This window comes from Lithobates pipiens, unplaced genomic scaffold (genome assembly GCF_037356315.1).
Source record: "Lithobates pipiens isolate NorthernLeopardFrog02 unplaced genomic scaffold, aLitPip1_a1.2 Scaffold_22, whole genome shotgun sequence".
NCBI classification, from domain to species: Eukaryota; Metazoa; Chordata; class Amphibia; order Anura; family Ranidae; genus Lithobates; species Lithobates pipiens.
Window position 1 is genome coordinate 319,254,916 of NW_027507784.1, and position 10,670 is coordinate 319,265,585.

The window sequence follows — 10,670 nt, forward strand, 5'->3', positions numbered from 1 at the left end:
CCTGCCACCCATTGTGGATTGTCCACTTGCCACATCACCTGCCACTCATTTCAGATTGTCCACTTGCCACAAGTTGCAGATTGTCACTTGCCACACATTACAAATTGTCCACTTGCCATGTCACCTGCCACTCATTGTGGATTGTCCACTTGCCACGTCACCTGCCATACATTGTGGATTGTTCATTTGCCACGTCACCTGCCACCCATTGCGGATTGTCCATTTGCCACGTCACCTGCCACCCATTGCGGTTTGTCCACTTGCCACGTGACCTGCCACACATTGCGGATTGTTCACTTGCCACGTCACCTGCCACCTATTGCGGATTGTCCATTTACCACGTTACCTGCCACAAGTTTCAGATTGTCCACTTGCCACGTCACCTGCCACACATTGCGGATTGTCCACTTGCCACGTCACCTGCCACACATTGCGGATTGTCCACTTGCCACGTCACCTGCCACACATTGTGGATTGTCCATTTGCCACGTCACCTGCCACCCATTGCGGTTTGTCCACTTGCCACGTGACCTGCCACACATTGCGGATTGTTCACTTGCCACGTCACCTGCCACACATTGCGGATTGTCCATTTGCCACGTCACCTGCCACAAGTTTCAGATTGTCCCCTTGCCACGTCACATGCCACAAGTTTCAGATTGTCCCCTTGCCACGTCACATGCTACACATTGCAGATTGTCCACTTGCCACGTCACCTGCCACACATTGCGGATTTTCCACTTGCCATGTCACCTGCCATCCATTGCGGATTGTCCATTTGCCATGTCAACTGCCACACATTGCGGATTTTCCACTTGCCATGTCACCTGCCATCCATTGTGGATTGTCCATTTGCCATGTCACCTGTCACACATTGCGGATTGTCACTTTCCTGTTAAAGTCGCTCTGTTTGCCAGTCTGAGTCAGGCAGCAGAGAGAGGATGTAATCTCTGCTGCCTGCACAGTGAGTGAGAGCGGAGCTGGCAGTTTGCAGGGCGGGCGCCGGGCGGTGAGAGATGATGTCATCTCTCTGCCCCGCCACCCGCTGATTGGCCACCCACTAAGCCTCCCCGCAGCTTCCCCAACAACCCCCCGCCGCCGCCGAGTCACCTGGCTGTGTCCGCTCGTACAGTCAGTGTGACTGTACGAGCGCCGAGCGGACAGGGAGCTCGGCGGCTCACCTGCCGCCCGCTCACCGGGCCCTCCTCAGCTGCGGGCCCCGTAGCGACCGCACGGGTCGCTATGGTGGTAGTTCCGCCACTGCCCCTATCCCTTGACTCCGTGGTCCGCCCCCGTACCCACTTCCGTCCACTGTCCCTTGTCTCCGTGTCCTCCCCCCCTACCCACCTCTGAGCACTGTCCCTTGTCTCCGTGTCTGCCGCCCTATCCATCTTCGACCACTGTCCCTTGTCTCTGTGTCCACCCCCTACCCACCTCCCAGCACTGTCCCTTGTCTCCTTGTCTGCCCCCCTACCCATCTCCGACCACTGTCCCTTGTCTCCGTGTCGGCCCCCCTACCCACCTTCCAGCAATGTCCCTTGTCTCCGTGTCAGCCCCCCTTCCCACCTCCAACCACTGTCCCTTGTCCCTTGTCTCCATGTCTGCCTCTTCCCACCTCCCAGCACTGTCCCTTGTCTCTGTGTCTGCCCCCCTACCCACCTCCCAGCACTGTCCCTTTTCTCTGTGTCCACCCCCCTTCCCACCTCCAACCACTGTCCCTTGCCTCCGTGTCTGCCTCTTCCCACCTCCCAGCACTGTCCCTTGTCTATGTGTCCGCCCCCCTGGCCACCTCTGAACACTGTCCATTGTCGCCTTGTCCACTCCCCTACCCACCTCCCAGCACTGTCCCTTGTCTCCGTGTCCACCCCCCTACCCACCTCCAACCACTGTCCCTTGCCTCCAAGTCTGCCCCTACCCACCTCCCAGCACTGTCCCTTGTCTCTGTGTCCGCCCCCCTGATCACCCCTGACCACTGTCCCTTGTCTCCTTGTCCGCCCCCCTACCCACCTCCCAGCACTGTCCCTTGTCTCTGTGTCTACCCCTACCCACCTCCGACCACTGTCCCTTGTCTCTGTGTCTACCCCTACCCACCTCTGACCATTGTCCCTTGGCTCTAAATCCTATTTACCTCCCAAAATCACCCCTTTTAGAGAATACAGAACCAAATATAATTTTATGCTGCAAAGTGATTTGAATTCAATTGGTTTAAGTGTAATTTCAGAAAAAAATAAACATCTACATTTGATTAGTATGCATAATATAACAAAAACTTTCATATTTTGCATTATTGTCTTTGCTGGATGTCTGATTAGAACTGAATTTCAATTCATCTTTGGCCAGATTTAATGTGATTGTAAAGTCTTGTTTTCTTTCTACATAAATAACAAACATGTTATACTGTACTTGCCTCCTCTGTGCAGTGGATTTGCACAGAGCAGCCCTGATCCTCCTCTTCTCGGGTCCCTGGCTGGAGCTTCTGGCCCCTCCCTCCTGTTGAGTGCTCCCACAGCAAGCAGCTTGCTATGGGACACCTAATTAGCTAGCTGAGTTTGATTGACAGCAGTGGGAGGCAATGGCACTGCTGCTGTGTTATGGACATCGCTGGGTCGAGAGGGGACTCAGGTAAGTGTTAAGGGAGGCTGAGGGGGGCTGCTGCACACAAAAGGCTTTTTATCTTAATGACTGCATTAAGATAAAAAAAAAAAAAACTTCTGCCTTTACAATCATTTTAAATGTTGCTGCTGTATGTAAGTTAAGATAATTCTAAAAGGGAAAAAAATGTATTCCATAGCCAATTATGTCTTGCTAGTGCACACTGTTGGTGAGACTGTCTGTTAAAATCGTATTGTTCTGTACCACATACAGCTTTAAATTTTAAAGTGTTACTAAACCCACAACAGAAAAATCAGTCTGTATATGCAGTAAAGCATGCTTGTTATACTCACTGTGGAACCTAAGGGGTTAATCATCCGCATTGTGTAAAAAGGCTGTTTGATTCTGTATGCACAGATCCTCCCCTTCTTGCATTGCCCCCAAAACATGCCTGGATAAGACAGAGTAAATAGTCAGGCTGCACATGCTCAGTTTGGTGTGAGTCTTGGGAGAGTGCATGTGATCAGCATAGGGCCAATCAGCATTGTCCAGACAGAGGGTCAGGTGTCCTGCATCCTGATAGGAAAGCAGTGTAGTATGAAAACTCCTCCTACAAGCTTTAGCCAGGCACTGATAGAAGTCACAAGACTGCTATATACTGCTGATGAAAAAGGTATTTAGCAGTTAATATTTACTAAAATGATTGCATTTCCATGTTCTGTGCATTATGGGAGACACGATATATTGAATGCTGGGTCCTGGGTTTAGTAACACTTTAAGTTCATCTTTTTACAAAAAAATTCAATATCAGGGTCGACCCATCCATTAAGGGGGCACGGGTGCCGCCCCCCTGTCTATCGCTGCCTCCCCTGTCCTTGCATCCGCCCCATTTCAAGACATCTGTACATGAATTCCAACGGGGAGGGGCTGTTTACTTGAAGCACTGATTAGAACCAGAGGCTCTAATAGGCTTCATTATAGGGTGGGCTTGGGTTGCAGAGAGTGCGCTCTCAGCCCACCCAGGTGTTACAACAGCGAATTAATATTCGCTGTTGTAACACTGATCCTCCTTTCGGTCAATCAGGAAGCGGGTTTTGACACCAGTTACCTGATTGGCTGAAAGGACATGCGATCCTATTAGATTCCTAGGAGGAGGAGGAGAGGAGCTGGAAGCTGCCATGGAGGAGAGGACTCGGAGCCGAGTCGCTGCACCATGCTGCCTGCGACCCACCACAATGGGGTAAGTGCTGGACCAACTGGAAAACAGCGGGGGAGTGGGTGGCTGTTTGCCCCAGCCACCACTGTGAAACATTGAACTAACACTTTACACCTGCCCCCTTCCCAGTCCCCACCACACTTACCTTTAAGTAGCTTTCACTTGCCGAAGCAGGGGTTTGGAGGTTTTGAAATCTGTGGTGCTTTTCCCTTTCTTTCCTTAGGGATGTTGGGTGACATCAGAGCAACCAGTGTGTGACCAATAAGATTCACCCTAAAAGAAGACTGTGGGTTTCTAACCCCTGAATTCCTGCACCGGGTGCATGGGCAGTGAAAGTTAATCATCCATGGAAGTAAGTACAGCAGAGACCGCCTGGGTGGGAAGGTTATATGGTGTTAATTCACTTTTTTATTTTTTATGGATAGGTTTACACTGGGATCGCTTGGGAATGCTCACGTTCCTATGCAAATCCTGCACGCTCACATGCAGTGCATTTTGACAGACCATTCATTTGAATGGGCTGCAAAATGCACCGGACCATGCAAGGATAGTGCTTGCTTTTAAAAATGCACTGCACCAAATCGCATAGCACTGTGGTACCTTGCAATTTGGTGCCCACAAATGCAATACAATTGCAATCTTGCATTTGGGGTGCCATTAACAATGCATTGGCAACCCTATGTAGATCACAAGGGTCGTGCTTTAGAGTAGATGGAATGCACCTTTCCACTGCACTAGTTCTTACACTGTAAAGCATTCTCCAAGAATATTCTGGAAATGATTTGAGTTTTTGTAATGTTAACGTCAAAGGTGCATAAAAAGACCCCTACAACCCATGTGTTTTTTTTTTTGCCTTGGTACATGTCCCCCACCAATGACAGTGCCCAGGTTTCAATGCCTTTTTTATTTTTTTATTTTTTTACAGTGGTTTGCCTATTAGCTCTAAAAATGGACAGAATTTATTAACATGAGTAGTGTACTCCCTAAGAAGCCGCACGTATGCTGGGATCCTCCACCCTGCACAGCCAGACACACAAAATTTTGACACACACTCCAGAGAAAGAAACAGATAATAGTCCATGACTTTTGTTATTTATTCAGGGTTAATAACTTGGATGGGGATGGGAAGCGCACTTGACTTTAGCAACAAACATAGCAACAACTTCAGGGACATCTTCCTATCCACAGTCTATATACAGTATATATACAGCCTCTTATTTTTTTTAACCAATTTCTGCCCAGGCCATAGCTGAATGATGGCTGCATCGAGGTCGGATAACTCTGGGAGGGTATACAATGACGTCCTCCTAGAGGACGCACCCAGGAATGTCTCTAACTGTCGGTCTTCCAGACCCATCACGGATCGGGGTAAAGGGTCAATGACAGAGGCTCTTTACCCCGAGATTGCTCCATCCAATGACAGAGCGATCAGTTGTCAACAAACCAGAGCATGTCTGGTTCAGCTCCTCCCCTCTTCTTGCACCAATCGGTACAGTGTGCGAGGAGAGGAGGGAGCGGGTGCAGCAGCACTGTGAGATGGATCTTTAGTGCCCACAGCGCTGATCTGTGCCCATCCATGGCTCATCCATCCATCCTCATGCATACTCATCCATCCTCATTTATGCTCATCCATCCTCATCTATGGCTGATCCATCCATCCTCAGTGATCAGCCTAACCACATCAGTGATCATCTGTGCCACATCCATACCGCATCAGTGCTCATCCCTGCCATATCCATGCCACATTAGTGCTCATCTGTGCCACACCCATGCCATATCAGTGCGCATCGGGGCCTCATCCGTGCCACATCAGTGCTCATCCATGCCACATCAGTGCTCATCCATGCCACATCACTGCTCATCCGTGCCACATCACTGCTCATCCGTGCCACATCCATGCCACATCAGTGCTCAACCATGCCACATCAGTGCTCATCCATGCCACATCAGTGCTCATTGGTGCCACATCCGTGCCACATCAGTACTCATCCGTGCCACATCCATGCTACATAAGTGCTCATTGGTGCCACATCCGTGCCACATCAGTACTCATCCATGCCACATCCATGACACTACAGTGCCCATCAGTGCCACTACAGTGCCTCACAAAAGTGTAATAGATAGTCAAATTCGATTTTAAATTGATGCACCTAGAACACCTGATGGTGCTCCCTGAATGTTGGTCAGGCTGTGTAAAAGACTCACACATGTGGTATCACCACACTCAGGACAAGTAGCATAATGTATTTTGGGATGTAATTTTTGCTTTGTGCATGCTATGGGGGTTATTTACGATAGGCAAATCCACTTTGAAATACAAGTGCAAACTTCAAGTGCAAAATGCACTTGAAATTGCACTGGAACTGCACTTGGAAGTGCAGTCGCTGTAAATCTGAGGGGAAGATCTGAAATGAGGGGAAGCTCTGCTGATTTTAACATCCAATCATCTGCAAGTTAAAATTATGTTTTTTATTTTCCTTGCATGTCCCCCTCAGATCTACAGCGACTGCACTTTCAGTGCAATTTCAAGTGCACTTTGCACTTGTAGTTTGCACTTGTAGTGCAAAGTGGATTTGCCTTCCGTAAATAACCCCCTATGTGTTAGAAATATCTTATAAATTTACAACTTTGTATAAAAAAAAATGTTTTCATTTTCTTTCCACATTTTTCAAAAACTTGTGGAAAAAAAATGACATGTTCAAAAGACTCATAATGCCTCATAGAATATACATTGGGGTGTTTGCTTTCCAAATTGGGGTCATTATTTTGAGCGTTTCCATTTTCCTGGTGCTCCAGGGCATTCAAAAGTGTTAAGAAGTAGTCAAGAAATTATATGTGTAATTTACTGTATGCTCCTGGAACACCTGATGGTATCGCCATACTCAGAAGTAGCTGAATGTATTTTGGGGTGCAGTTTCAAGTATGTATATGCTGTGTGTGAGAAATATTTTGTTATTATGACAGTTTTGTGGAAAAAAAAAAAGAAAAAGAAAAAATCTTAATTTTGAAAAGAATTGTGGGGAAAATAAATACAATTTAAAAAAAAAACTCACTATGCCACTTACTAAATACCTTGGAATGTCTACTTTCCAAAAAGAGGTAATTTGGGGGGTATTTGTACTTTCCTGACATTTCAGGGCCTCAGGTGTGATCAATTTTCAGTGATTGATACCATAGCTTGCGGACTCTATAACTTTCACAAAGGCCAAATAATATACACCAAAGATATGTAGCAGTATAACTTTTGGCCAAAATTTATAAAGAAAAATTATTAATATTCAGCATTGAGCGCAAGTAACCTGTCCATGACCAGATCCAAGTCCCGGAACATCCAACCATGGTGCCCATAATTACTCATATTTAAGTGTACTGCCTCTATGTTCGTAAATGATCTTTTCCATTCTTAGCGACTCGCCTATGTTTCTAATCCATTCTCCCACCGTAGGGGGGTCCTCTGACTTACAATGTACCATGATCAGCTTTGGTGCCTGGAACAGGACTCTAAGTACGGCCTCTTTTATAGAAAGCCTCCTTGACACTCCACCAGCACTTCAATCACTTGCAGTTTCCAGTTGAATCCCTGTTTGTGGATCTGACAGACAGTCAGATTTTAGCAATGGCCCTTTGCAGGCAGGAACTCGAAGCCCCTTGTTGTGTAGCAGATTACAGTGATCAGCTTGTACTTCTCCTCCTGTGGCTACTGATCCCAGCACCACCTCTTCAGGCACTGCCAACCCACCTGGCTTCAGCTGCCCTTTTCCCTAGCCCTCCAGGCCAACGTCTCCCGACAGTCCTCCAGACTGCCACTCACCAGCCCACCTGGCAGACTCTGCAGGAGATCTCCCAGGGAAGGGATGAAGACTTGCCACACCACCCTCTTCAGGGAGAATTGGCTACATGTGGCAGTCCCCCCCCCCCCCCCCCCCCTTGTAAGTCCCCAATAGTGCTGTTCTATTCACACTGCCCTATCTCTTGCTCCTGTGCCTCCAGGAAGGGCTTACTCTGTATGTTATAGCAGGATCCTTGCAGCACCTGAGCCCCTGCCCAGGGTGACCTCCTCCCCCTAGACTAGGGGGCACCCCTGAGGGCCACAGACAGTCTTCACAGCAGTATATCCTCATCTTCCACCAAACTGCCCCTGCTGGCATGGCTCATGCCTATTTATGAGGTAAGCCTTGCCCCCTGCCAGCCCTTTTTCTGGGGATTGGCTGAGGCCCTCATAAATATTCCAAACAGCCCCTCCTCACCTCCACTCACCAGCTCTAGAAGTTTCTACAACCTTCTAGACCAGGGGGAGTCACCAGAGAAGCTGTCAGGATGAGTCATCCAGCCCTGACTCACTGAACCCTGACCCAGATTCACAGCTCAGGCTTAGCCCTGGGTCAAACGAAATTTCCTTACACTAACAAACTTACACTACAAAACCGATCTTACATCTAGCACACACTTGAGGGTGCTACACAAGATCCCCCCCCCCCCCCCCAAGTTCTAATTTAGGCTGTGCCTGTTTACACTATGATGGGAAGAGATAAGGGGGCGGGGCATCAACATTATCATTGCTGATCCACAGGCCTACAGTTTGCCAATCCACACCTGGCCACACCTAGTCCCGCCCACTGCTTTCTGGATTGAAAGCACTGCCTCTGATACTGAACCCCTCCCACTGTGATCTGCAGCGTCTGGAAGGGAGAGCGTGTGAGACACAAATGAACAAATGAAGGAGTATTTGTCTTAATCGGGGAAGGTAAAAAGAAGTTTTGTTTTTACTTTTTGTGGCTTGTGTATCACATAGTTACTGGATTTGGTGCCTGTTCCTTCATAAGGGAGCCTTTAATGGCACTTTAATGTATATTTTATTACTAAAATCTAAATGTGTATATTGCAACATTTTACTTCTTTTAATTACAAAAATACTTCAAAATCTAAAAAAGAAAAGATCAGCAAATGTGTCCAAACCCAGCACTCTTCCACAATTCCCTGTGCCCCCCATAGTACATTAAAGCAACATCTCCCACTGAGTCCTGCATACCTCTGCTAGTGAGGGGGGTATCCCACGCTCCAGAATGGAACATCAGGGTCGGATGTGTACTTCCTGCCCCCTAGGCCAAATGCCTTTTTTCTCACATCTCCTACCCCAGTTGACTGTTTAGCCTTAGTATCACACTAACAAGATTAGAGGTCACATACATTGCACACCATGGCAGGGGGGAGAGAATATCTAAGACTCAGTGTAGTACACCTACAGCCAACATCGAGAATGTGCAAACTTTTGTCATATAGCTCAAATTAGCATTTTTGTGACCAAGAAAAAAATGCTTCAGTCTATAGAAGGTCTGTGTTGCTGAAATGTCAGATGCAGTTTAGTTGCTGAACAATTGACTTTTTGCACTTTTAGGGCATGCAGCAGAATTGACAACTTCAGGAGCTACCTTTTATTATCCAATGCATCTGCATCTGATAACCATGAAACACTAGCAGTCTGTAGCTGCCTAGGTGTTATAAGCACACAATTGTACCAATAAAATATACAAACTGTGCAAGGACAGAAATGTCAAGAACCCAGCTGTCAAACTGCCATTGGCTTTTGATTACATGGGAGAGTGGCTCTGCGAGTTCAACAACAGGGTCCTAAAGAAGCATGTCGGAGGAAGGAGAGGCTCCTTAAGAGCTGAACTCCCCCCCACCACCACCAACACCCAAGACAAGAGTCAGTCTAGCCCAGTGATGGCGAGCCTTGGCACCCCAGATGTTTTGGAACTACATTTCCCATGATGCTCAACTACACTGTAGAGTGCATGAGCATCATGGGAAATGTAGTTCCAAAACATCTGGGGTGCCATGGTTTGCCATCACTGGTCTAGCCCATCCTTGCAATGGTCTGGAACTTTTCATTATTCATTATGGAATGTGTTACTGGTAGCCATCACCATGACGTGTGGGTGAATAGATGGATGCCACCTTTGGCAGCCTTGCCTCCCTGGACCATAGCGTCTGTTGGCTGTGGAGAAATCTGTTCCTATAAAGCACAAGTAACCCCTTACTATTTCTATAAATACTGGATGGGTTTCAATGATCCTCCAGCTGATTTATACAGATTTACAATTACACCATATGTTCAGTAACATACCAGGTAAATGGTGCTCTCTTTTGCTCATTTGACTTAAATTTTCAAATATATATGTTTTGATTCTATAAATCCCAGATCCAGAAGAAGCTTAAAATATACCCAGGGGAGTCCTAGGAATTTTTGTCCTTGAAGGCAGACACAACTAATTTGTTCTTTCACAGTAGGCCTTCCTTGTTTTTTATTATTACTAGAATTTTGCTGATATTAGCCCCAGATTCTGAGGAGGCCTATAATCTATCCATTGGTGGACTTGGAACATATGGACTAGAAGGCAAACATAAATTGCACATATGTGAACCCGGCCTCATAGTAGGCTTTACTTGTGTTTCTATTATTATTAGCATTTTGTTCATATTAGCCTCAGGCCGCGTACACGGGCGGATTGTCTGCCCAACTAAGTTCGGCAGACAATCCGACAGACAGTCCGTTCAAAATTAGCATGAACAGACTTGACCACACACGATGAGCAGACAGTCCGCTGAAAGCGTGCGTGATGACGTGTACAGCACGTACGACGGGACTAGAAAAACGACGTCCTATACACTGCAATGCAACCTTCGGCCGTGTAAACCCTTTCTGAGCATGCGCCATACTTAGTCCGTCCAACTTGCCTACACACGAGCGGACTGTCCGCTGAAACCAAGTTTGGACGGACAAAACCAAGTTTGAACGGACTGTCTTACGGAAATTCCGTAAGACTTTGTTCGTCAGATTGTCCGCTGAAAAAGTCCGCTG